Source organism: Cinclus cinclus, chromosome 18, assembly GCF_963662255.1.
Source record: "Cinclus cinclus chromosome 18, bCinCin1.1, whole genome shotgun sequence".
Taxonomy (NCBI): domain Eukaryota; kingdom Metazoa; phylum Chordata; class Aves; order Passeriformes; family Cinclidae; genus Cinclus; species Cinclus cinclus.
In genome coordinates, this window is record NC_085063.1 from 4358312 (window position 1) to 4382608 (window position 24297).

General features: G+C 42.0%; 1 protein-coding gene across 1 annotated transcript in view; it reads left to right on the plus strand.

Annotated features, from left to right (window-relative positions):
- The window catches only part of PTPRT (protein tyrosine phosphatase receptor type T), a 428744-nt gene that overhangs the window by 252504 nt on the left and 151943 nt on the right, over positions 1-24297 (plus strand). The gene's annotated exons all lie outside the window — the stretch shown is intronic.

A 24297-nucleotide genomic window follows, 5' to 3' on the forward strand; every position in this document is an offset into this window, starting at 1 on the left:
TTTAGCAATGAAGTCACATCAGAATGCATTTCTGGGTGCTTGTAACCTGACTTGGGTGGTACTATAAGGCATGAGGCCGAAGATTAAATGGCTTAAACCACCTGAGAAATTCATTAATACCTAGAAATTTGCTGCCTAGATTTTTTTGTTGCCACAGGGAACCAGACTTGTACATAAAAACAAGGAAAATGGATGGTGTTACTGGGAATTTCACACAATGGGGCTAAAAGCTTTAGGGTTCTTCAACAGTGGGTATATCAATGCTATGAGAGGATCATTTCAGGCTTTAGTGTACTAATTTAGGATGGCAATCCAAAGAGACAGTGCTGCTTTGAAGGGCATGGGAACAATACCGAATACAATATTTCTCCACTTCATCTTGTTCCAGTTGTTCCTTTCTTGTAATTCCCTCATTTTTCCCCCAAACCCCAAAGAATTATGTGTATATTCCACCCAATAATATGCTTCTCATATGTAGCAGCAAAATCTAGGTGAGTGCACATGCATCTTATTGCAGTTTTTATCTCTAACTCTCTAAAACTTCTCTCAGAATATCCCAAGTGAGTGATTCATCCCTGGGCCTTCACCCAGCTCAGTGCATGTGTTGGTGCTCACCAGGACTGGGCTCACTGGGAGAGAAGCATTGGCCAATGCAGCATCCTGGGCTGGCATTGAGCACGGGAGAGTGCTGAAGGTTTAATGCCTTTGTGATTCTCTGTGTTCACTTCATAGAACAGCCAACACCAGAGTCTTTTCTCTGGCATCCAACATGCTCCAGAGCTCTGATGGTGGTGGATTTACTCTGGATTTACAGGCATGTAGGGAATTAAAAAAAAAAAACAAAACAAAACAAAAAACAATTGGAATGTATTATGACAAACGAAACCATTATGCATTTTGGTGTTTAGATTTTTTCCCTTTTGATTTATTTAAGATTTCTGTTCTTCATTTCCCTCTGTTTCCATGCACATGCCCAGAATATCTCTAAAATTTTGTTTTCTGATTGCTGCAAGGTAATGGATTCCTAGAACTAGCACACATACCCCTGTACAATTTTATGTCAGTGGGGACTTGATGAGAACTGTAGAGATGATAGTTTTAGCTGTCATCAAAGATCTGATGCCTGTCTGTTTATTTTTGGTTGGATGAAATATAATTGCTCTTCTGGTTGACATTAATAAATGGTGTTGACTGGAATGTGTTCTCCTGATTGCTTCAATGACTGACATGTATCATGTGCTGATTTTTGACTGTGAAACAAATATCAGGAGAAAGCAGATTATTAACCTCTTGCAGTGATGTGAGAATTAGACCCTATAAAATGGAGTAAAGAAGGATCTCATGCTCCTTGGTGTTTAGTGAAGATGAAGTAACATCAACAGGGAACTATTAGTTCTCTCTCAGTTCATGCTCCCAGGATAGGATACATGCTTATTTTTAAACTCTAAATATTATTTTTTAAAAATGAAACTAAGATATTAGGTAGAATGCCACAGGAACTTTTGAGTTGAGTCAAATTTATTCAGAAATCTCTGTTCCACTTTTTTTTTTTTTAACTCAAAACTGACATATCTGAGCAGAGATGTGTTTGCAGTTCCGGAATTAGAACTGAGATTTGGGATGTACTAAATGTCTTTGGTTACATTTTGGCCCAAGTTCTGTTTCATTTGAATAAACAAACTTTGGAAGGGCTCAGGAGGAAGTGATTGAAAGGGAGAGAATAGATTTTCCTTCCCATTTTCAAAAAGGAATATATTCCAGGCTCACTGTATTTCTGCAGTGTCTAAAACATTCCCCCTTTCTCTTGAGGCTCTGCAAATGTTCTGCCTGGCACTGATCTCATCTCATCTCCCTCTGTGTTGGATTTCTAAATTTATTTCCTAATGATTTATTTGTGACATTTTTCTATGCTTACTCATATTCCTATATGTGATGCCTAAACTTGTGCACTAAAATTCATCTTCAAGTACTTTTTTTCCAGACAATTTTGTGATGCTGAGTTGAAAATGAGGGCAAATGTCTGTTTCTCAATATAATGGAGTATCTGCTACCTTCCCCTGGAATATCCGGAAATATTTCTCACACACACACACATCTTCTATATGTAAGACTTTCCCAAAAGACAGCAAAAATCCTGCTTGATAGGAATTGAGTTTTCCCCATTGTTTACATAATCTCATGTAAGTTGTTTTATAACTTAGTAAAATGATTTTATTTGTTGTATTTGTTGTGCTGAAGGATTTAGGGAATGCTGCAGATCCAACTAAAATGTTGGTAATCAGGAACAATGCATTTTTTGCCAGCTGGTATTTTTCTTGAGCCACTTTTAGAATGATTTTTTCACATTTACTTACATAATGTTCCAAATACAACTTCTGGACCTATCCATCTTATAAACTAGGAGAATTATCTAATGCTCTGGTTTCAAAGTATGGAGAAGGGGGAGAGGGAGAAACATTCCTGAGCATATAATAACCATCATCATCATCATCATCGGTAATTATCTTTGAGAGGATGAAAAATTGGAAGGCTTTGAAATAATAGCACTCAAAATGCTCAGGGAAATAAAAGGAGATGCTGTGGGCTTAAAGAGATAATGAGACATACATATTGTGCCTCTACTGGGCAGCATCTGGGCAGAGAGTACAAAATAAAGATTGTATGCAATACAGGCACTTGTAAACACTTAAGGGAAGAACGCAGGCTGATACAGAGCATAGAACTATGAATAGCTGAATGGGAATTAAGAAAGGAAAAAAGTGAGCTAATTCTATTAAAGCTCAGTCCTGGGAAATGTATTAGAATGAGTCTCCTCTTTGCCTGGGGCGTTTTAGCCTAGCATGGAAATTGTGGTGCCAGATCATTTCCTGCAGTGTGCTATCCAAAGGCAGGGGGGATTATCCTAATGATCTGTGGGCCTGAGGCATTTCTGAGTTAAACTTCTTGGTTCATGTAGTCATAATGCTGGGGAAAAGTTGAATAATATCCTTTTTCCATCTCCTTTGCTGCTGTTACTGTTCAGGACCCAACAGCAATATGAGTATTTGTGTTGGATAGGATCACACAAGATTGTCACACCAAAAGGTGTTCCTTTAGGAATCGTGCTTCTGAACCTCTTGCATGGAGGTGTAACGGATGGCACACATAATTTGAGCTGTGTGTGGTGACACCTGCCTTTGTTCCTCCAGTAGCTGTACCATCCACTTGAGCTGCTTTAGGTCAGAGCAATTGTTGAGTTGAAAGTCTTTGGTTAACAGGTGGCCAACAAAAATTCTTAGGAAAAGCTGTATTTAAAAGTATATGTGTTGTAACCTGTGGTTTGAGGACTTCAGAGCTTGATGTGATTGATCTCACTGTACCTTTTCCAAGAATTTCCATCTTTAGCCTTCTCCTTATCCCTTCTGGTGCTATCTGTGCTATTGATCACATAGTAAAGGTCAATCACAGATCAGTAGCTGCTAATTTACAAATGTGCTTTCAGCTTCCAGAACTCCTGCCTCACTAATGAGAAATCCAAGTGTCGTTAGTGACTGCACTGAGAAATATCCCAGGCATTGTCCAGGGACATTGGATAACAGCCACTCAGTGTCACAAACCTTCCTTGTGGAACTGCTTGCATGGACTCTGAAAGGCCCTTTGAAAAAGCAATTTTGAATGTGTTGCTTCCTCTCTCTGAGGTTTTTTGTTCTTCACTGTGTTTCTGCTGTAACAATCCTGGTACTCTCCTCATAGTGCACATCTGGGCTACAGAGTTTTCTACTGCCTTGGGAGAAAAGTGAGACCTTTAGATGCATTCCTTGCTTTAGTTGCTCTGTGTATTCAAACATGCACCTGTTTGTATTGCTCAGTCTGCAGCATAATGTACATACCAATTCCTGTAACTTCAATGTAAAGCCACCTGTGAAAGTAGAGAGAAATAAATGTCTTCAGCTAGCATTGGGGTGCAGAGGAAAGGTATCCAAGGCAAATTCCACGCTGCAGATTGCACACAAGCGATCCAGTTGGAAAGGGAGATTCTAGTGCTTTTGTAGCTGGCTGCCAGAGCAGGACAATTACACAGCAAGCACCCAGCCCTGAGCCCTGTGCCAGCAGCCTGAGCATGCAATTGAAAAGCCACAGATACATTGACCAGCCACCTGTTTCCTCTCAGGGTTATAGAAGGATGTAAATATTGCACTTGAGAAAATCTTAACAACATGTCCAAGTATTTCCTGTTTCATGAAGAACTGATCTCCAAGGTTACCTACCCTGTGCCACAGGCAGAGTCAAACAGAGGTTAAATATTTTGTAAATGGTGTGAAAAACCTCAGAAAGTTGACAGTGGCTCTTGCTTTGGAGCACAGTATATGCTCCATCCCACACACAGGCATTTCCTTCCTCAGGATTCCCTGCCCTGCCCTTCCTCACTGAATATGAAAATCCATAAAGATTGAAGACACCTTATGAAGGGAACATTCCAATCTGAAGAGCTGAAGATATTCAACTTTAGTTTCTTCTTGAGCAGGCTGGAACAGAATGGTTGTCCTCTGAGCTGGGGGTAAAATGTGTTTCCACAATCAGCTATTGAAAAATTGGAGAGCAGCTATTTTGGAAGGAGTTTGTCTGAAGTCTGCTTTATGTCCTAGGTCTGTGCTAAAGGGCAAACTTGTATTTTTGACAAATGGGGCCATTATGCTTTTTGAATAATGCTTCTGAAAACTGCCTTTTAAAAATCCTCCTATTCTGTTAAAACCATTTGAGATTTTAAATAGGTCAGTATAAATACATCAACATCTGTGATTATCAGCTGACAAAAGCTTTGCCTGCTTTGGACAAAACAACATCTGAAGTTCAGACCTTCTTATTAAAGAAGCAAACTAAACAAACCTTTAGTGAAAATTCAAAGGCAACAAAAAGCATTGTGGAAGTGCTGAATGATAAGACTACTGTCTTATTAATATAAAGGTTTGGCTTAATCTTGGAATTCAATGGCAAATGCAGAAATACTCAGTGATTTGCAACAGGGGGCTGCTCCATGAGGGTGGACAAGCTGGGAGCACTGGCAGAAATGAAGCAGCAATTTCCCTTTCTATGCTGAATTCCATTCATAAAATCACCCCTTTGAGGACTGACAGAGAATAGCTCCAAGTGCCAGTGTCTGTTAATGTTTGTGGCTCTTGTCTACACAGAGAGCTTCTGCTGCCTTTCATCAGCATGACGTGCTCATCAAAGAAAATTTCTTTTATTCCCATTTGATTACTGTTACAGTTTTGGACTAGGAAAAGCGAGTATGGAGATAAAAGCAGACTGTCAGCAGTGACTGAGAGTTGTTTCCCTCTATTTCTGGCTAGCTGGTGACATTTCTCTGTGAGCACTGATGCTCCAGTGACAAATTCAATCCGTGGGCCAAGCTTGTTCTGTTACTTCATGCTCCTGAACACAGCTTTTTGGGGCATAAAAAGGGGGTGGCTCCTGCAGAGGGGACACTTCATTCCTGCTGTTGTATGTAACAACCAATTTTAGTAACATCCATGAGCTGATCCCAGAGCTTTTGGTAAACTTGGAGTTATTGCAGTCCCTGAGTCAGCTCTGGCATGGTTCAGGGCTTGGAAGGGGAGCTCTTCCCCCCCAGATAACCAGTGTGTATTCCTGCTGCTTCTTACTCAGCAGCAGGATTTTGCCAATTCTGTGACCTTTTACAGGAATTGTAGATGAAATAGAAATACATGAAGTTACAGCACTTGTGTAAGTTGGAAGCTTCCAAGCATGAAGCAGGGCAGCTGTCTCTAATGCAATGATTACAATATTTATTACATCAAAGGCAGCTCTTTTATCTTGTTCAACCTGGGGAGTATTTTCCCTACTGGATACAGGTAGAAATTGAAATCTGAGGCCATTTAGGTGTTCCCATTTTGTATGTCAAGCTCATGACAAGCTCTTGGTGCTACTGATGGGTAGCAGACTTAAGATTTTAGTATTTCCCAGTACTCTTTAAAAGTTCTGGGAGAAAAAAAAACAAAGCACTCCTCACCTCCCCCCTCCCCGCAAAAAAGTACCAAACCAAACAAACCAAAACACAAACCAAAAAACAACAGCAAAAACAAGCAACCCTCAAAAACAAACACAAAAGCCAAAAAACAAACAAAAAAATCCCAACAAGAAGATGATTTTTACCTTGCTCTCTGTTCCAAGGAAGAAATTTGTTCTCCAGAGCATCAGCTTCTGAGCATGCAGCCTTCATCTCTGCCTCTTTACATACAACTCTGTACAACTTATTTGGTGTGAATTTTATTCTTTTGAAGCATTAGACACAAAGTGAGGAAAAAAGACAGATACAGACTTTTTATATAATATGTTTAGATTTGTGCCTCTGTTCAAAGCACAGACATCAAGTTTCTTAGTTCCTTTTGCTGCTGTGTATTGTAGACAAAAGTACAGTTATAATTGCAGCAGTTATCTTCCATGGGAGACTCTTCTCATATTAACCTATTGAAGTAGTTCTGATCTGTTTTCTGCCTGAGTCTTGTGAATCTTTATGCACATATAATGATTACTTGCATAAGAAAATCCATAGCATTCTTGAATCAGGCTTCAACTTATGAGTGATGCATTTGATCTGCTTCACCATCAGGTTCCCCACTTTTGATGAATTTGATTTTGGAACTGGCATCTTGGGAGCCTGGCACTTTCCAACTTAAGTCAGGACCTGGAATCACAGAATGATTTAGGTTGGAAAGGATCTTAAAGATCATCCCATTCCCACCCCAGCCATGGGCAGGGACACCTTCCACTGTCCCAGGCTGCTCCAAGCCCCAGTGTCCAACCTGGCCTTGGGCACTGCCAGGGATCCAGGGACAGCCACAGCTGCTCTGGGCACCCTGTGCCAGGGCCTGCCCACCCTCCCAGGGAACAATTTATTCCCAATATCCAACTTAAATCTCTGCTCTTTTAGTTTCAAACAGTTACCGTGGGGTTTGTTTGTTGGTTCATGCCCCACACTGCAGAAAGAAGGACTCTACAAAGGTCAAGACACTCCAGCAGGAAGGAGTGGTGAACATTCCCAGTGTAGACAGCAGACTGGATTTTATCTACAAAAATTACCCAGGAGAACTTGAGACCACTTGCTCTTTAAACTTTGAGGAACCTCTGGGTTCAAACAAGCAAACAAACCAACCCCCAAGAATTAGAATTATTCACCAAAGAATATCAAGTTACTGCCATGCTCTTTTGCTCAACACTATCTTATGAAAGAAAGCTGTAACTTCCCATTCCCTAATCCCTGTTTGCTGTGGAGGCCAGGACACATCCTTTTCAGCTCCCTTTTCAGCTCCCTTTTCAGCTCCCTTTTCAGCTCCCTTTTCAGCCCATTTGCACAGCTGAGTAAGTGATCAGCGCACAGCTACAGCCTTACAAGAGTAATAGCAGGATTTAATGAATAGTCATGGAAGTCTCCCAGGAGGTGAGAGGTGTGTGCTCCCACACACTGCCCGGGTCCTCCCTCACACAGCCTGTTCTGAACATTCAGAGCATGCCACTGGAGTGGCCATGAACACATTCCCTGCAGTCTTCCAAAGGGCAACTGATGAAGGATGTCATAAAGATCATTATTCCTGTAAAGTGCGTTGCTGTTCTGTTCCTAAGCTTTCCCACCAAGTCCTGTATGGATACATTCTTCTTGGAACTAAAAAAAAAAATCATAGAATCACAGAATATCCTGAGTAGAAAGGACCAATAAGCATCATCCAGCCCAACTCCTGGCTCTACACAAGACAACCCCAAGGATCCCACCGTGTGCTCCTGGAGCTCTGGCAGCCTCGGGGCCGTGCCCGTTCCCTGGGGAGCCTGGGCAGTGCCCAGCACCCTCTGGCTGAGGGAAGAACCTTTCCCTGATCTCCAACTGACCCTGGCACAGCTCCAGCCATTCCCTGGCTCCTGTCACTGCCACAGAGCAGAGATAGGAGCTGCCCCTGGGGAGGAGCTGCAGCCCCCAGTGAGGTCTGACCTCAGTCTCCTCTTGCCCAGAGCCCTTAACAGATTTGGTCTTGGTTTTAATGAGCATAGACAGGAAGGTCAACCCTAATGGACCTAAAAGTACACCCAGACAATTGTTTATACAGCAGAAAACAGTCATGATGTTTTTGAGGTTAGGAAAGAGTTCTAAATTTCTGAAGCCTAACCTTTGACTGAACACTGCCATGTCCACTAGATCACATCAGATCACACCACTAGATCACACACCGAACACACATGTCCACTAGATCACATCAGATCACACCACTAGGTCACACACCGAACACACATGTCCACTAGATCACATCAGATCACACCACTAGGTCACACACCGAACACACATGTCCACTAGATCACACCGTGACTGCTCATGTCCTCATTTACAGGCAGATGGGAATGCTGAGGCTGATTTACAGCCCTGCCTGCTTCCATCATATCCCATAGGCAGGAGCAGGGCAGTGGTCATCCACCAGCTGGGAAATTCAGGTCACCACAGGCACAGAGCTCTGTGTTACTGCAGCCAATAACTCCAACACACAATCACAGCAGCCCGTGGAAGGGCTTGGACTATCTGCATGCACATGCATCACAGCTGGATGAAGCTGGGTTGACAAGAGGCACCTCTGCTTCTGTGGCTGCACTGCCCTCACCTGTGGCTTGTGAAACAGAGATGATAAAAACAAGGTTTACAGTGCTACTGCTAATGGTAAGTTAGTCATGCCCTAAAAGTTAGGGAAAAGCTCATTTGTCCACATCAAGATCATTTTTACTTTAGAATGAGGTTTTTTTTTCTGCTTGAATAGAGTTTCTTCCACTGGCTGTTTCTTACTGTGTATAAATAAATAAATAACTAAAAAGAGCTGAAGTGGAAAAAAAGCGGTGTGTTCTGTTTTTGGCGACTATGACTTGATTCCTTGCTGCCAGGGCTTCAGCAAGGCTAGAAGGAAGTAAGTGGGCATTCATGTGTGAGAAAAAGCCTATGTTTTTAACAGAATTAGGCAGCTGAGCTCATTTCCACCCCATTAGGATCACTCTATGAGACAGTGCTGCCAATGAAAGCGCAAGAGATTAGTTTTCTCCTCAGTAGCTTAAGCAATGCTCTGGGCACCAAATACAGATCATGACACTTTTCAGGGATATTGCAAAGCTGATGCAGGGAACTGATCCAGATCCTACCTTTCAATTTCTCAGCAAAGCCATTTCCACACAAACACACCACTGTGCCCTGAAAGAGTTTATTTGGAAATAGAAAGAAGAGAAAGGAGCTAGATGCATATTGGAAATCCATTTGCTGGAAGCGTGTTAAAGAAAGCTAAGGGTTTCTAAGAAAAGGCCTGTTAATAGGTTACTGAAACATTCCAATAACTACTGCCACAGCTTGGCACCACAGGTCTGCAGGTTGTAACAGCATTTATGGTGAAACACACTTTTTTTCTCATTTACTATGCCACTGAATTTTTATAAAGAGCATGCCTTTTTCCTAACCTCATTTTCCTCTAATATTCCTACCTCAACGAGTGTTGAAAAAGTCAGTTGGATGGTTGGTTGTTCTCCAGCTGTTAATGATTCCTCCTGTTCAGAGTAAAGGGCAAGAAAGAAGGGCAGAGAAAAAAATAATTACTGCTTGGCTATTAAAATAACAATACTCCTTCCAGAGATGTGTTAGCATTTCCTCCCTAGGTGGTTATAATTTATTCTGAGAAGATTAGGAACAATCTCCAAGTGGATTCAAGATTTACAGATACAACCTCTTTCTCTTCCCTCCTCATCTTCAGAAAATATCTTGTGAAATTTAAAACTCACAGCTGCAAAGTGAAGTGGGTATAGTTAGAGTGAAGACAGTCAGAACATTCAGTGAGGATTCTCCATTTTTCTAACAATTCAGGAGTGGCAGCCACTCCTTTTGTCACCAGCTGTGGGTACTCACAAGGAATCTCTCTGTGATGGGGACAATTGGATTCCCTGGCCATCTGGAGGGATTTGCTCTCTACACCATTTCATATTGGCAGAAAACAATAATAATAATAATCACAGGAAAAACAGCGATAACAATGAAAATCCAGTAACAACAATCTCAAAATCTCCAATTCCAAAAATAAGGCTGGAAAGTCCCTACAGCAATGCAGAATATGCCACAATAATTAGGCTAGGCAAATGGGGAGTCCTCAGGAATGTGGTTGGAAATCGAGCTGTGGGAAAAGAGGACAGAGATGCCAACTGGTTCCTTTCCCCAGTTATTCCTTTAACCAGAGCAAGAAATATTGAAATTCCTGCAGCTGAGCTCTGGCTGCAGTGCACTCCAGCAACACATGTTTATGAAGGGTTTAGATAGAATTTACGACCAGCTGTTTAATTCTAATTTCATGCTCATGTCCTCCTTCCGCCGGGGTGTTGAAGTCAGCAGTGCGATGCCATTAAGGCCATGGATGGTTAGCTCTTATGGGAATGTACATATTTGAACAAATGTGCATTTCCAAATGCTTGTTGGGGTAGTGGAGGATAGATAAGAGCTTGCTCTGAACAAAATCAATGTCCTGCATTTAGCCCAGTAATTGCCCCTTTCCAGGATGTGCTTGCATTTTAGCTCAAATGAAAATAAAGAAAAACAATTTTATGCCCAAGGGAAGTGCAAGGAGAACACAGTGGGAGGGGCAGGGTCAGCACTCCTTTAGCACCATTTTTATCTGATCAGCCTGACACTAAGAAAAGACCCTTAAAGGATTTTAATAGAGGCATTATGTGGGAGAAAATGCAAATAAAACAGCTCTTCAGACACATTGTCAAGCCTATAAAAAGTGTAGCTCCTAGCCCAGCCAAGGCTCTCAGTGTAATCTGAACATACAGCAGTGTCAGGATTACAGCAGTCTGGTTAATACCCTCTAACAGACATTTTTTGAAGTCTCGTTGAAATCCAGGTTGTTTTCTCAGTCCAAGAATAACTTTAAATGCAGCAGTCTTCTTCTTCTTCTTCTTCTTCTTCTTCTTCTTCTTCTTCTTCTTCTTCTTCTTCTTCTTCTTCTTCTTCTTCTTCTCCTTCTCCTTCTCCTTCTCCTTCTCCTTCTCTTCTCCTTCTCAGCACCTGGGCTGGCCAGGAATATCCCTGTGCTGGGAAGAACATGTCCCTTTGTGCTGGCACTGAGCAGTCAGATGCAAGCTGCACTCTCAGCTTCCCTCCCTGCCCCATCACCAGCCCAGGATTAAGTGACAAGTCTGGCTTTTTATCACAAGGAAGAGTAAGATTGGAAATGCCAAAAATGTATTATTATGTGAAGACTGGCATTTCAGCTGATGAACTAAATAAGGCTGATTTAGGGTTATTTCTACCTGGGTATTAATTTCTGCTTATAATAGAAACACCAGACATGTGCTGCCCAGTGCAGCTGAATGCAGCTTTATTTCACGTCTCAAAGCCATCTAGCAAGTTGGATTTGTCACATCCTGCATGGGAGGATTATCCTCACAAGAGTATTACCCCTGTAGCTGAAAATCTCTGGTTCCTAATTTCAGTCTATTCTTTCTTCATACCTTCCTTATTTTTCTGCCTGATGGACTGTACACACACAGTACACTCTGTTTTGTAGCTGTTGGATGTTATTGCCTCCTGTTTGTGAAGACATGCTCAAGCTAACTTTAAACTGCCTGTTGGAAACATATCCCAGAAGAGAATGGGATCCAACAGAGAAAAAAAAGCCCTGTATTTAATGAATTTATTCAGTGACATTTGCAGCATTTATGGAGTTTCAGTGGCTGCACTGCTGAGGATGAACAGTCCGTGCATTTGAGAGCTAGGCTGGTATAAGAACAAAGCAGACTGGAGAGGTGACAAGCATGTTTCTTTGCTTCCTCATTCCTGGAGACTAAAATCTTCCTTTAGGAAGGAACAAAAAGGAAGGAACCCCTTTTATTAAGTGATCAGGTGTGTGTTTGCTTTGACAGTGGGGAAACTCTTCATGGCTTTGCAGTTTCAATAAATTATCCCCAAAGACTGTTGTGGTTGCAGTGCTACATTTTCATGCCACTTTGCTTTAGATATAAATGGATTAAACTATAATGTTAATTGATATATTTATGCATGAGCTTGTAAAAAAGGATTTCACACATTCTGAGACTAAACTGCAAGGATGTCAAGCCATCTAAAGCTTGGAATTCTGCATGAACCTGAGCTTAGATGTGGCACCTGGGAACATGTTTTAGTGGTGGGCTTGTCAGTGCTGGGTCAACACTTGGACTCAATGATCTTAGAGAGCTTTTCCAACCTTTATTGTTCAGTGATTCTAAGATTCTACAACGTTTCTTGTACCACATCTGACACAGGGCTCCCCTTTTTTGCAGGGTCAGCACTAGGGTGTTCCCAGTATTATTAAGTTATTTATGAATTTTTAGCCCCTAACATCAATGGTTTGAAGGAATTCAATAAGATGGGAGACGCTGCGTGGTGCCAGGGTTGTTGCTTTGCTCTCTGGAGGTTGGTACATTCCTCTGATGAGGCAGCCTGTGAGGGCATGGCTTATTCAAACTGACTGATGAATTTATCCCAGCCAACTGCAAGTCTTGTTGCAGTAATACCTTTGACAAAAATTGAAGTTAAACTGCTCTGAGTTGGTACAAAAATCTCCTTATGCTGCTCCCTGTATAATAACATCAACTTGTGCAGGAGTTGCTATGGGAGTGTATAAAGAGATTTGTGCTCTGTGGGCAATCTGTAACTTAGAACTGTTCTCAGGATTTTTAACTTTTTAATTAACTCTAATGTGACCAGTTGGCTTCCTATTTAAATACACATTCCTGGGATCATTTTTATCATGCCCGGGTAGCACAGTCATGAGTACAAAGTGTGAAAATCACATTCTGACATTCCCATCATAGTCCCAGTAGGAGAAAGAACAACTCTTTGTGTTTTGATTTCCAAGTAGTTGATGCTCAGCATGGTTATTTAACATAAATCTCTTCTGTGTCAATGTAATGACAAAGGTCATCTTCTGAGCCAAGTCTATAAACTTTGGTTCTCATTTAAAATGAGTGTCTTGGGCCTCATGGTTTCCTTTCTGGTGTATTTGGGGATGGAAGCCTCTGGCTTTCCCCCTACAGCATCACAAATCACTGCAAACACAAAAAATGCAGGGTTCTAATGTGGAACAAGAAACCAGAAAAAAGTTCATCAGAACTTGGTTTACTCAGAGTGTCTGAGCCGTGCCTGATGAACCTGCTATGAATTGTAACTTACTTCAAGGGTTTTTCTCAGATTTATTTTAACATTTTCATGTCAATTCATGCAGCTGAAAACTCTCTGACATTATCAAGTCTCATTGCCTCATATTTACACTGCCCATTATTATATAAAAATCTTCTTTTCATACAACTACTTAGGTTGACTTTGAAAACTAGAGAGATTTTTTTTTTTTTTTTAGCTATGCTTAAATCAGAAGATTATTTTTCTGGCATTTGGAAATACAAGAGTGTGATTTTTATACTCTATTGGTTGTTATTTGGCCTTCATTTTCCAATAGAAGTAAGAAAAGAAAGGTAGACAGCTCTTTCCCCATCCATCAGCCATTTCCCCCCAGGATTTGATCACTGGGTTATATCATGTTTGCTTTTGGACAAGGTGCTTCACCAGCACTGGCTGATGTGGATTAATTACCTCTCACCCAGCTGAAATTGTGATAGCACTGGGGGAAGAAATGGAATTTACGATTCTTGATCCTGATTGATCTTATACAGTGTCTGTCTTCCACATAGAAAGTACCACCACTACTCTGTGGCTCCAGGAAAAAAATCCTTCTTGTCTGGCAGTGCTGGAGGGTAAAGCACACAGAAGGCAGGAACATGAACAGAGCAGAGATGAAGGGCAGCGTGATTTGCTGAATTCATTCACCTCTGTGTCTGGAAGCCACCGGTGCCATACATCTTGTGACTATGTTAAATATGCCTTGTTGGGATAATGGGATGTCAGCCACGACAGAAAGGGTTCCAAAGCTCCAATTTTCTTCAGTGCTGAGGGCAGGATATGCCTTACCATTGCTGTGAGTTAAACTGGTGTACGAGGATGCTCAGACTGCCTGACAAGGATGCTCCAGAGCAGGATTTCTAAGTGGAGTAACTGGGCTTGACCTGTTTTCCACATGGATTCATGAGGATATTGGAAAGTTTAGCTGAGGAAGAACACAACAGCACAAATGGAGATGCAGGCTAAGCCTGAAGACACACTGCAGGTGGCACATGCTGGATTTGCCCCTTGTGTGTGGTGGGTACACAGCTAGTGAGCTGTGCCCAGGCACCTGGTGCTCCCTGCCAACATCCCAGGCACTATTTGGGAGACAGATTGCAAATGAAAACCCCAAACCTTGTTCTACTACAGAAAAAAATCCCCCTGCGTGTTTTGCAGTTCATCATCCTGTAAAGAAGACACACAAAGTGTGTTGCTCCTTATTTCACAAGAAGCCTTTTTACTTAACCTACAGCATAAAGTTGTCCTGTGTTTTTGCTACTTTTTGCTACTTTCTCTTCACATAATTTCTGAGTGAAATAATTCCATTTGGCTGATTGATTCAGGAATTTGACTGTCACATTCGAGGCATGACATTTGAAAACGCGTGGTAATGAACTTGAAATGTGTTGCTGTAAGTTTTAAAGTGATTTTTTTCTAATGCTGAGGTGGAGCACTAATATCCCTTTGGGTAGAATCTATTACCCCTAGAAACAATATTTCAAAGTTCACCAATCTTCATGACTGTCTTCCCCTTGTAATTGCATCACTGAAAGAAAACCAATGTGTTTTTCAAGCTGCTTGGAAACAGCTTTGCAAAGATTTTTACAACACTGTGACAAAAGCCAAAAGTAGTTCCAGAGCAGATGAATGGCTGGAATGCAGTAAAGATCCAGCTGCAATGGGCTGGAACTGCTGTGCTCCATCTCTGCTTGGTGGCTTTCTGGTCCCATCTCTGGCTAACCTTGGGCATTCAAAGCACAGCCTTGCTCACATCTGTGCAGGGAAGAGTGCAGGGCTGCCCTGAGAGTGCAGAGAGCAGCTGGATTACCCCCTGACCCGTTTGTGTCAGAATAGTTCCTCTTAGAGCTGAGTAAACAGCAACTGGTCAAAAACGCGAGCTGGGAGTGCAATTATTTATTTAAATTTGTCATTTTACTTCATGTTGAGCTTTAACAAGTTCATATTGATGCTGGTAGTGGGGCTGTGGCTGTGGCTGAGGTCACCTCTGATGAGTTTTTAGGCTGAGGGCTGTGCTCACTGAGGGCACAGTTTGCAAGCTGAACTGTGGTCTGAATGTCCCAGCCACACAGGACACAGGAATGATTATCCCAGTGCACTGTGCATTATAAAATTATCCTGCAGGGATTCTAAGCTTGCAGTAGAATGTATTTTCATCTTTGAGGAACTAAGAGCAGTTTTGCTCGGTGACTGCACATCAAAGCTCACCTTGTGAATGAGAGGAGAGCCAGGCACCTGCTGGCTACACCTGCCTCTCAAAAGGGGAGCAAGAGCCTGATTCCAGGTGCTGCACTACTTGTGACGTGCAGCAAACCAAAGATGATGTGAGTCCATGTCCCAAAGTGAAAACAGAGGGTTGATAATCAAAAATATCTTTGGGATTTTGTTGTTTGTTTTTGTGGGGGTTTTTTGCTGTTTTTTTTTATTATTATTATTTTTCCTTTTTTTTTTTTTTTTTGTTTCTTGCAAGGAGAGCATGAAAAACCTGTAGTAAGGAATGTATAGAAACCAGCCAAATGAGACTTTCATGGTCTCTTCACCACTACGATCACCATCATGTTTTAACCTCAACAGTGTACAAGTTAGAGGTGGAAATTGTGTGTTTGCAATTTTAAGTGGTGATAAATCACTAATCATATCAAAAATGAGCGAGCAGCTCACTTGATAAAGAAGAGACAGCTTCTGCAGATTGTCACTTCTCAAGGATAAATAATGTATTTTAAAGGGAATATGCTTCAGCCAGAATAATTAGGGAAAATACAGATGAGAGCTGTATGTCTGATGGAGTTACCCGCTGCTGTTGCTCTCAGAGGACTCTCTTGAAAATTGTATCTTTAATGGATGTTATGGAGATTTGAAAGGAAATTTGAAACATGCAAGTTTTTATCTGCTTTTGATGTTACATTCAGCTGCTTTCATCTCGGAGGATAAAAGTAATTGAACAATAATCCCAAAGAGAGTCAAATACACAAATCAATAAACTGCTCTCACAGGAGAATTTATTTTAATGAGCACACTGGTACCTCACACTTCCCCAGGCTGTGAGGTTTCCATTAGGTGGTCTTGTTCTCTTCAGTACAGACGGTGTGCCCTGACTGGGAGCAGAAACAATGAATGAGTATCAGTATCACCAGACAAGAACAGCTTTCTGCCCCCTTTGAGTGACATCCTAAATCTTAATCGAGTGTTGAAAGTTTGGCACTGTCTTTTTTATTTTTGTGTTCTTTTGGGAAGTATAATGAAAGCCACGGGCTAGTGCTTCCATTAGACATAGTGAGAATGGAAGTTGTTATTAGGCAAGATCCCTCTGTCAGTGTTTTCCTACCTGGGCTGTGATGTATGGAGGCATTTTTCATCCTTTGTATTGCTTTACTTTGCAGTGCTTTACACTGTTTTGTTTTTTTTTTAATATATTATGATTTATTCATCTGAACTTTATATATGCATTCTTTAACAAATCCCAGAATGGGTCAGGCTGGAAGGGACCACGGTGGGGTCACCTGGTGCCACCTCCCTGCTCAGGCAGGGCCATCCCAGAGCACAGGGCACAGGATTGTGTCCAGAGGCCTCTGGAATATCCCCAGGGAGGAGACTCCAGCCCCTCTCTGGGCTCTGCTCAGGGCTGGGCACTGCCCAGGGCAGAAGTTGTGCCTCCTGTGCAGGGGCAATTGCTGGGCTCAGTCCCTGCCCGTGGCTCTGGTGGCACTGCTGGGTCCTGGAGCAGAGCCTGGGACTGCTCTGACCCTGCCTGCACACGGGGACAGACAGGGACAGACAGACAGACAGGGACAGAGAGACAGGGACACACAGGGACAGATACACAGGGACAGACAGACAGGGATGGACAGACAGGGACACCCATGGACAGAGAGGGACACATAGGGACACACAGGGACAGACAGACAGACAGGGACACACAGGGACACACAGGGACAGACAGGGATAGGGACAGACAGACACCCAGGGACAGCCAGGGCTGAGGTCCCTCCCAGCCAGGGCTCCTCTCCAGGCTGAGCCCCCCAGCTCCCTCAGCCTTTCCTGGGCACCGAGGTGCTCCAGGCCCTTGCTCAGCTCCAGGAGCTCCTGTCCCTGCTGTGCTGAGGGTCCAGGGCTGGACACAGCCCCCCAGAGCTGCCTGCAGGGCAGGATCACCTCCCCCAAGTGCTGTCGAGACCTCAAGAGGTTTAGGACAATTTGGCTCTTCCAGAAGTGCTCTCAAAGCCACTGTGTCATCAGCTTTAGAAGCTCCTTCTGCCAGATCCAAGTAGAACTGGGAATATTTTTATTTCTTAAAATGTTTGTTGTTGAAGAATACGATTCTAAAAGAACATTGAGAATTTCTCCTGCAGGTTGCACAGACATTAAAAGAATCCACAGTTAAAAATCAGAGAAAACATGTCTTCGAGAAGAATGCTTTTTCTGCTGCTCAGAATAATTGAATAGCCCCACGCCTATGTAGAGGAAGCCTCTCTTTTACTCACTATTTTGATTACCTTATTTATTTTTATAGACATAATTTATGTTTTGTCAGGATCTAGCTTCTGTGTTACTCTGAGTCTCCTCCATTTAGTCCATTTGAGGATAACATCAAAGCATACAGAGGAAGAGATAATAAAAATAAATGCATGTACATGTTAGTAAAACAGTTAAAATAAATATTTTATTGATGCATAATGAAATAAATATGTAAAATTGGATTTTTTACTTTTGTTTGGCAAAGACCAAGTGGTTTACCTGCTTTCTAATCTCACTTTCATTAGCATATTTAATTATGCTATTGTATTTAATCATCAAAATGCTCAGTAATGTACATTTTGTTCCCAGCCATGGAATGCCACTGCTATGCATATCCATGATAGATGTTTTTAATAAAATCAGTAATTACCCTTTATTGTTCTTTTAAATGTTATTTTTTAAGTGTGTTAGGGCACAACAGGTTTGGGGTATAAAAGAAAGCAAGCTCTCATTTCATAATATAATGAAAAAATCTCCTTTAAATAGATGCTAATAAACCTTTTTTTTAAAAAAAATAGTGCTTAATTATCTTGAAGTTGTTTACAAGTGGAGCTTTGGCAGCTCAGCTCTGGCTGTAGCAGTGCTGGAGCAGGTGTTGGGAAGGCTGTGATACAGCTCAGGTCCTGCTCTCCACTGCCTCTGCTTTCCCTGTGCCCATGGCCAGCACCTGGATTTGGTCTGGGAGTGTGACAGACACATTTTGTAACAAATGGAGGGGTTCAGATAGATCTGGGATCATTTAAGGGCATTGGGGTTGTTTTGAATTTGTTTTGTTTGGTTCTGTTTAACAAAGTAGAAATCTGAGATTAGAGGATATTTATGGGATTTGCAACATATCAATTATTTTATTTTATATATATATATTTTTTCCAAATCTTGGGTGTCTTTCAGTGCAGAATTCTAAGTAAAATTTGCAACTGAAACAAAACCAGATCAATTTAAAAAATGCAGGGGATTTGCAGTTAACTGAATTTAAATAATTATGTTAGGTGTGGAGAGAGCTCAGTTAGGCTTACCTAACCACATACTCCATTATCTGGCTTATTTCCTATTTCTTTTATAATAGCGTGGCAGCATTCCTCCTTCTTTATTGCTCAGAGAATGCCCTAAAATAGCCTGGTTTAGTTCATCAGCTGTAATGACACCTATTTCTTTGTACATGGTTTGGGCTGTAGTGATTGAAGGCCTCACAAACAGGCTGTTTGTTCTCTGGTGATTTTATTGTGTCAGTCTCACTCCTTTCTTCTTTTTTCTCTGCTGTAAGTTTTTCAGAACAGCCCTTTCTGTATAATGGCCTGCTTTCAGCTCTGTCTGCACTTCCTTTGGACCAGTGATGATATCTGAAGTGGTTTAAAAGAAAGCAAAAATTAGATCCAAATATTAGGATCCAATTTCCTCAGAGAAGGGCAGAGCCAAAACACTTTCACAGCGCTGCGAGACTGGTGAACTCTTTAATCAGTGTTTTCATCTGTCATGTCTAAAAAAGTATTTGTCCCACATTTTGGCTCAGAGGCATTGAAATGTGCTGGGCAGCAGCTGTGAGGCTCAGCAGAGGAGCTGCCACAGAAGGAAGGACACGTTGCATTCAGGGATGCACAGAGCTGGCCATCACTCCGAGATGTCTGTGCAGGGCACAAGGCTGTGGGAGGTGTTTGTGGGACAATCCCTCTGTCGGGATCTCTTTGAAGAGATGAGCAGCACACACTGTGGAGGGGCTGGCTTTACCCTGAACCACCGCACACCTGTGAATTCTGCATTTGAGGTAAACCTCTGGGTTATTTTTGCTCTGTTTGCCATGCTGCATTTTTTCATAGTAGATGTTTTTCCCTAGACATTTTTCATCCTGTGGAAATTAAGGGAGGAAGATGAGGAATAGGGAATAAAGGGGAGAGAGAGAAGGCTTCAGCTTTTATCTAACACCCTGAATAAAATCATTGTTGGACACATTTTTGTTTGGTTTTCATCCATAGACCAAGAACACTGTCTTTGAAAAACACAAAGGAAACCTCCTAACCCCTGGTTCCAGGCCAGGTTGGGTGGGGCTTGCAGCACCCTGCTCCAGAGGAAGGTTTCCCTGCTCATGGCAGGGGGGTTGGAACAAGATTATCCTCAAGGTTCCTGTCAACCCAAGCCTTTCAGAGATTCTGTGGTTATGAATTCTGTTGCTGCTGGTTGAAAAATAGCCACTGTTTCAATTTATTGTGAGGGTGAAATATTCTGTGCACTTCTCCACCCCTCTGTGATGCTGCCAAATTTAGATTTTTGTAAATAAAAACTAATTTAATTTTTTCCTGTGCTACAGAGGGAGACTGTACCATGCTGGTAGTTGGAAAAACACAGGTTTTAGTGCCATTACCAGCTACCAGTGCACCCAATTTTCTCCTTATCTCCTCCCAGTCTGCCTAGAGGAAGGGCTGGGGACTTTACTGGGGTGCCAGATTCTGGATGGCCTGTGCTGGTTGGAGTGACTGACTGATGACCTCGGTGTGGGTGTGCAGAAGGGAAGACAGAATTCATAGTTACACGTGTTTTCTCTCTCTTTCTGTTGACAGCATCAGTTCAGGATTCACACGAAGGCTGCTGCTCATGCCACGCTCCTTTTCCTTCCCTTTGTGCATTCTCGGTCTCTGTAACCTGCTGCTGGGAAGCAGAATTTAATCAGTGTACTGCTAATAAACTCTGCCTCCTGCTCTCCACAGGGTCAAGGGACACGGGCACAGGGCCCCAGATGAGGAGGGACATCTCCCCTCGCTGTCATGTCTTTACTGACAGCAGCAATTTCTTGCAATTAGGCTCCTGCAGCAGGTACTTAACCCGGGGGCAGCAGCTGTGTTTACCTGCACTCCTCCACCTGAGCTCTGTGCTCAAACCCCAGTGTCCCCCCAGGGCTTCCTTCCCTCTCTGTTCTTCCCCTGATGGAGGGTTACAGAGCTGGGACATTTGTTATTGATAATCTAAACCAACCTTTTCTTTTCTACACCTCACCTTGAGAGAGAGGACGGCAGAGAACAAAATTAGCTCCGTGACACTCAATAAGGAATGAGCAAAACTGGCCATAAAAGTCAGCTTTTCTGTGAAATTCTCATGGCAGGAAAAGCAGTCTCTGGACATTGTTTGCTCAACAATGTCTTTTTACCTGGACTGAGAGCACAGATTCCACTGAAGGATCCCTGGAGAGCTTGTTTCATTCAGGCAACTTAGAATCATCAAATCATTTAGGTTGGGAAGCCCTTAAAGATCGAGTCCAAGTGTTGACCCAGCCCTGCCAAGCCCCCATTAAACCATGTCCCCAAGTGCTCTACGCCTACATGTGTTTTAAATCCCTCCAGGGATGGTGACTCCAGAAGTTCCCTGGGCAGCCTGTTCCAACACCTGACCATCCTTCCTGTGAAGAATTTTTCCTCATATCCAATCTGAGCATCCTCTGGTACACCTTGAGGCCGTTCCCTCTCCTCCTGTCCCTGTTCCCTGGAGCACAGCCCCGATCCCCCCCTGGCTGTCCCCTCCTGTCAGGAGTTGTGCAGAGCCACCAGGTCCCTCCTGAGCCTCCTTTTCTCCAGGCTGAGCCCCTTTCCAGCTCCCCCAGCCACTTCTCATAGGACTTGAGCTCCAGACCCTCCAGACTTGCACATCCCAAGGATTCCAGAAAGGTTCCTGCCTGCTGAGTGTTTGCTGCAGCCCACCAAAATAATGAAAGGTAGCAAAGCATCAGTGGGTGATGAGGTTTTGAAAAACACTGTTCAGTCCTTGACTTTGATGTGAATGTTCAAAATGTAATTAATGGTTCAACCAGGCTGAAATAAAAATACAGCATTTGCACAATGAAATCCCAGAGACTGCAATTTTCCTTGCGTGGGTTCAAGACTCGATTCAGTAGATCTGTGGAAGCCATTTAGTTTTTAAGCTTCTTAAGAATTTGCTTTTATCTCACCCTGAGGTCTCAGGACACAGAAAATTTTACTTAAGGGTACACAGTTTACACTAATATCTGATTTCTTAAGTATTCAGATTGGTTTAAGAATTCAAATTAGTTCTGTTTCTATCTTGCTTTGGTGGATATCTTTGTATAGTTGAAGCTGAGATATGTATTAGCAGCTTTTATTCCACTAACAAAGTGCAAAGTTACTACTTTTCAGGGTTTTTTTTTCAATATCTGGAAGGTATCCAAGAATAGAGAAATAGAGAATTTTTTTCCAGTTTCATATATCAACACTACCAGAGATTTGTACATGAATTATAAATTTACCTTATCTTTTGAAAGAAAACATTATGAAACTGGTGATGTCAGACAGGTCCCAGGAATAGGTGCTACAGACCTTTAGATACCGAATACTCACAAAGCTAACAGGCAAAAGGAATTGCACAGAGAGTCCAGTAGGACCACTGCCCTTTAAAAACAACAGTACAAAAATCTCATCCTGGAAAAGGACATTTCAATGGCTTCTGCTGTGGAGGAAATGAGTGTAGCAACAGGAAAACATTTTCAAGATTATGTAGCCTCAGTATTCAGAAAAAAAAAAAGGAGATTGAAACCAAGAGAAGAAAACTAGAGAGAATATAAAGCTTTCCAGGGCCAGCTTCTATTTGTTAATTTAATTCCAGTTTGGTTTCTTCCTCTCTGAACCTAAAATTTAAGTAGTTTTTGCTTACTTGTTCTGCCTCTGCTTAAAGATCTAGATGGCCACCAGATGTCAATCTCTACACTAGCAGCCAGGGACACCTCAGGACATGGGCATTTGAGACTTGGTTTAGGACTGTCAGCCTGAGAACAGATGGTTCTTGGGAAAAATGTGGTGTAGTGGGGTCTGCCCCATGGGTTTTAGCTTCTTGCTTCGTAACCAATCTCATCTATGGCTCACAGGCTGGTTACTTGATCCAGAGACTGTTTCAAACTGTGTGTGTGTGTGTGATGAAGCTTGCAGCATTGACAGCAAAGTTTTGAGCAGAATTAGAAGCTGGTTGTGAGAAGCTTCTAACACTTAGACTTTGGGGTAGGAAAGGAAAGAGCATATGTGAGCAGGATGAGAAAGGAAGGTAAAAACTGCAGCAGGCTTCCCTAACCCAGCTTTGGGCAGATGACTTGGTGAGGTGATGATCGGGTTGTTCCTTACTCACAGGTACATTCAGCACATCTGACATCCATTGACCAGACACCCTCTGGCTGCTGATTCACTCCATTACATGACTGATTTAAAGCCAATAATTGTAATTGAGAAAATAAAATAAGGGCAGTATAATATTAACATGGTGGTGAATTGCCATTTTCAGCTGCCTTATTGCATTTCTGTGAAATGTTTTTGCCTTGTCTCAGCTACGTTCTGAGCTGGGCTCTGCCTTTGAGTGCTTGGTGTAATGCAGAATTCACCAGGGCAAATATCTACATTTGCTTTTGCTTCTCTTTCCTTTGGATGCATCTTGGAATGAGGCTTGGGATTACCCTTACTGTTTCAGAAGCTGAATATTTTCAGAGAACCATTCTTTTGTTGACCTAATTTATCTGTAAAATTTATCTGCAGAAACATAAATTTCAGAGATTTTACAGAAAATGAATGCTTAGCACCTCATGCTAAGTATATATGTGTATTTAATGCATAAAAAATGCCTCATTTCCAAATTATTTTTTTTGTTTGACACACAAAGGCTCACTTTTAAGAGGTGTTTTCTGGATGTTGAGAGATCAACATGATTTGATACGATAAGGAAACTTAAACCATTTGCTAGCTTTACACCTCTGGTCTTTTCATATCCATCCCATTTCCAAAGTGTCTGCACATGTGTATATCTATAAAAAGATGCAGAATACTTTCCCATTGCCCATCCTTAGGGGATTTTTAGCAGTAATGCAGAATAAGCAGGTTGTTAAAATGTATTTTCTGCTTATGCATGAGTAGATTGAAGTCAGGGTGGCTGGTGCGTGCTTTACTTTGAAGAATTACTAGAAGGGCTTTTCCCACTTTAATTATCTCTGGAAGAAGTGTGACTGGTATTCAGGAGTCCTTCCAACTTTTTTTTTTCCCATGAAAACCTTATTTTCATAGGCTGAAGTAGTGAGAGACTAAGAGAAGTGGGAAGAATCCTGAATTGTGCTAAAAATTAAGAAACTTTACATGAAATTATGTATTTTCTGATTACCTTTTTCAGTTATATATTGAGCAAAAGAGCAAGTACAAGTTGAAAAAATGTCAGATAAACAAACTGACATCTGTAGAATTTTTACGGTCTGACATCTCAAACACAGACATCTCAGTCATCCTTCATTCTTTATATCTACATGTCTAGTGGCACATGAATTTATATTTTATATAAAGGGCAGAGTGTAGTCAGAGCATTTGAGTTAGGCTGTTAAAAATAAATTAAGGAACAGCAGGTGAAAATGATTCCTCCACATGAATATTCAAAGTGTACCTCTGCCAGATACTGTAGAAAGAATAATAAAGAGCAAAGAAACTTTGATGGGACCAAGGTGTGGAGATGATCTGAAATTAAAATTTTACTGGCACCAGGTTGAGATGACTCAGAAAACTCAGGAGTGGCAGGATGTGCCTGTACACCCACTGCCAGAACAT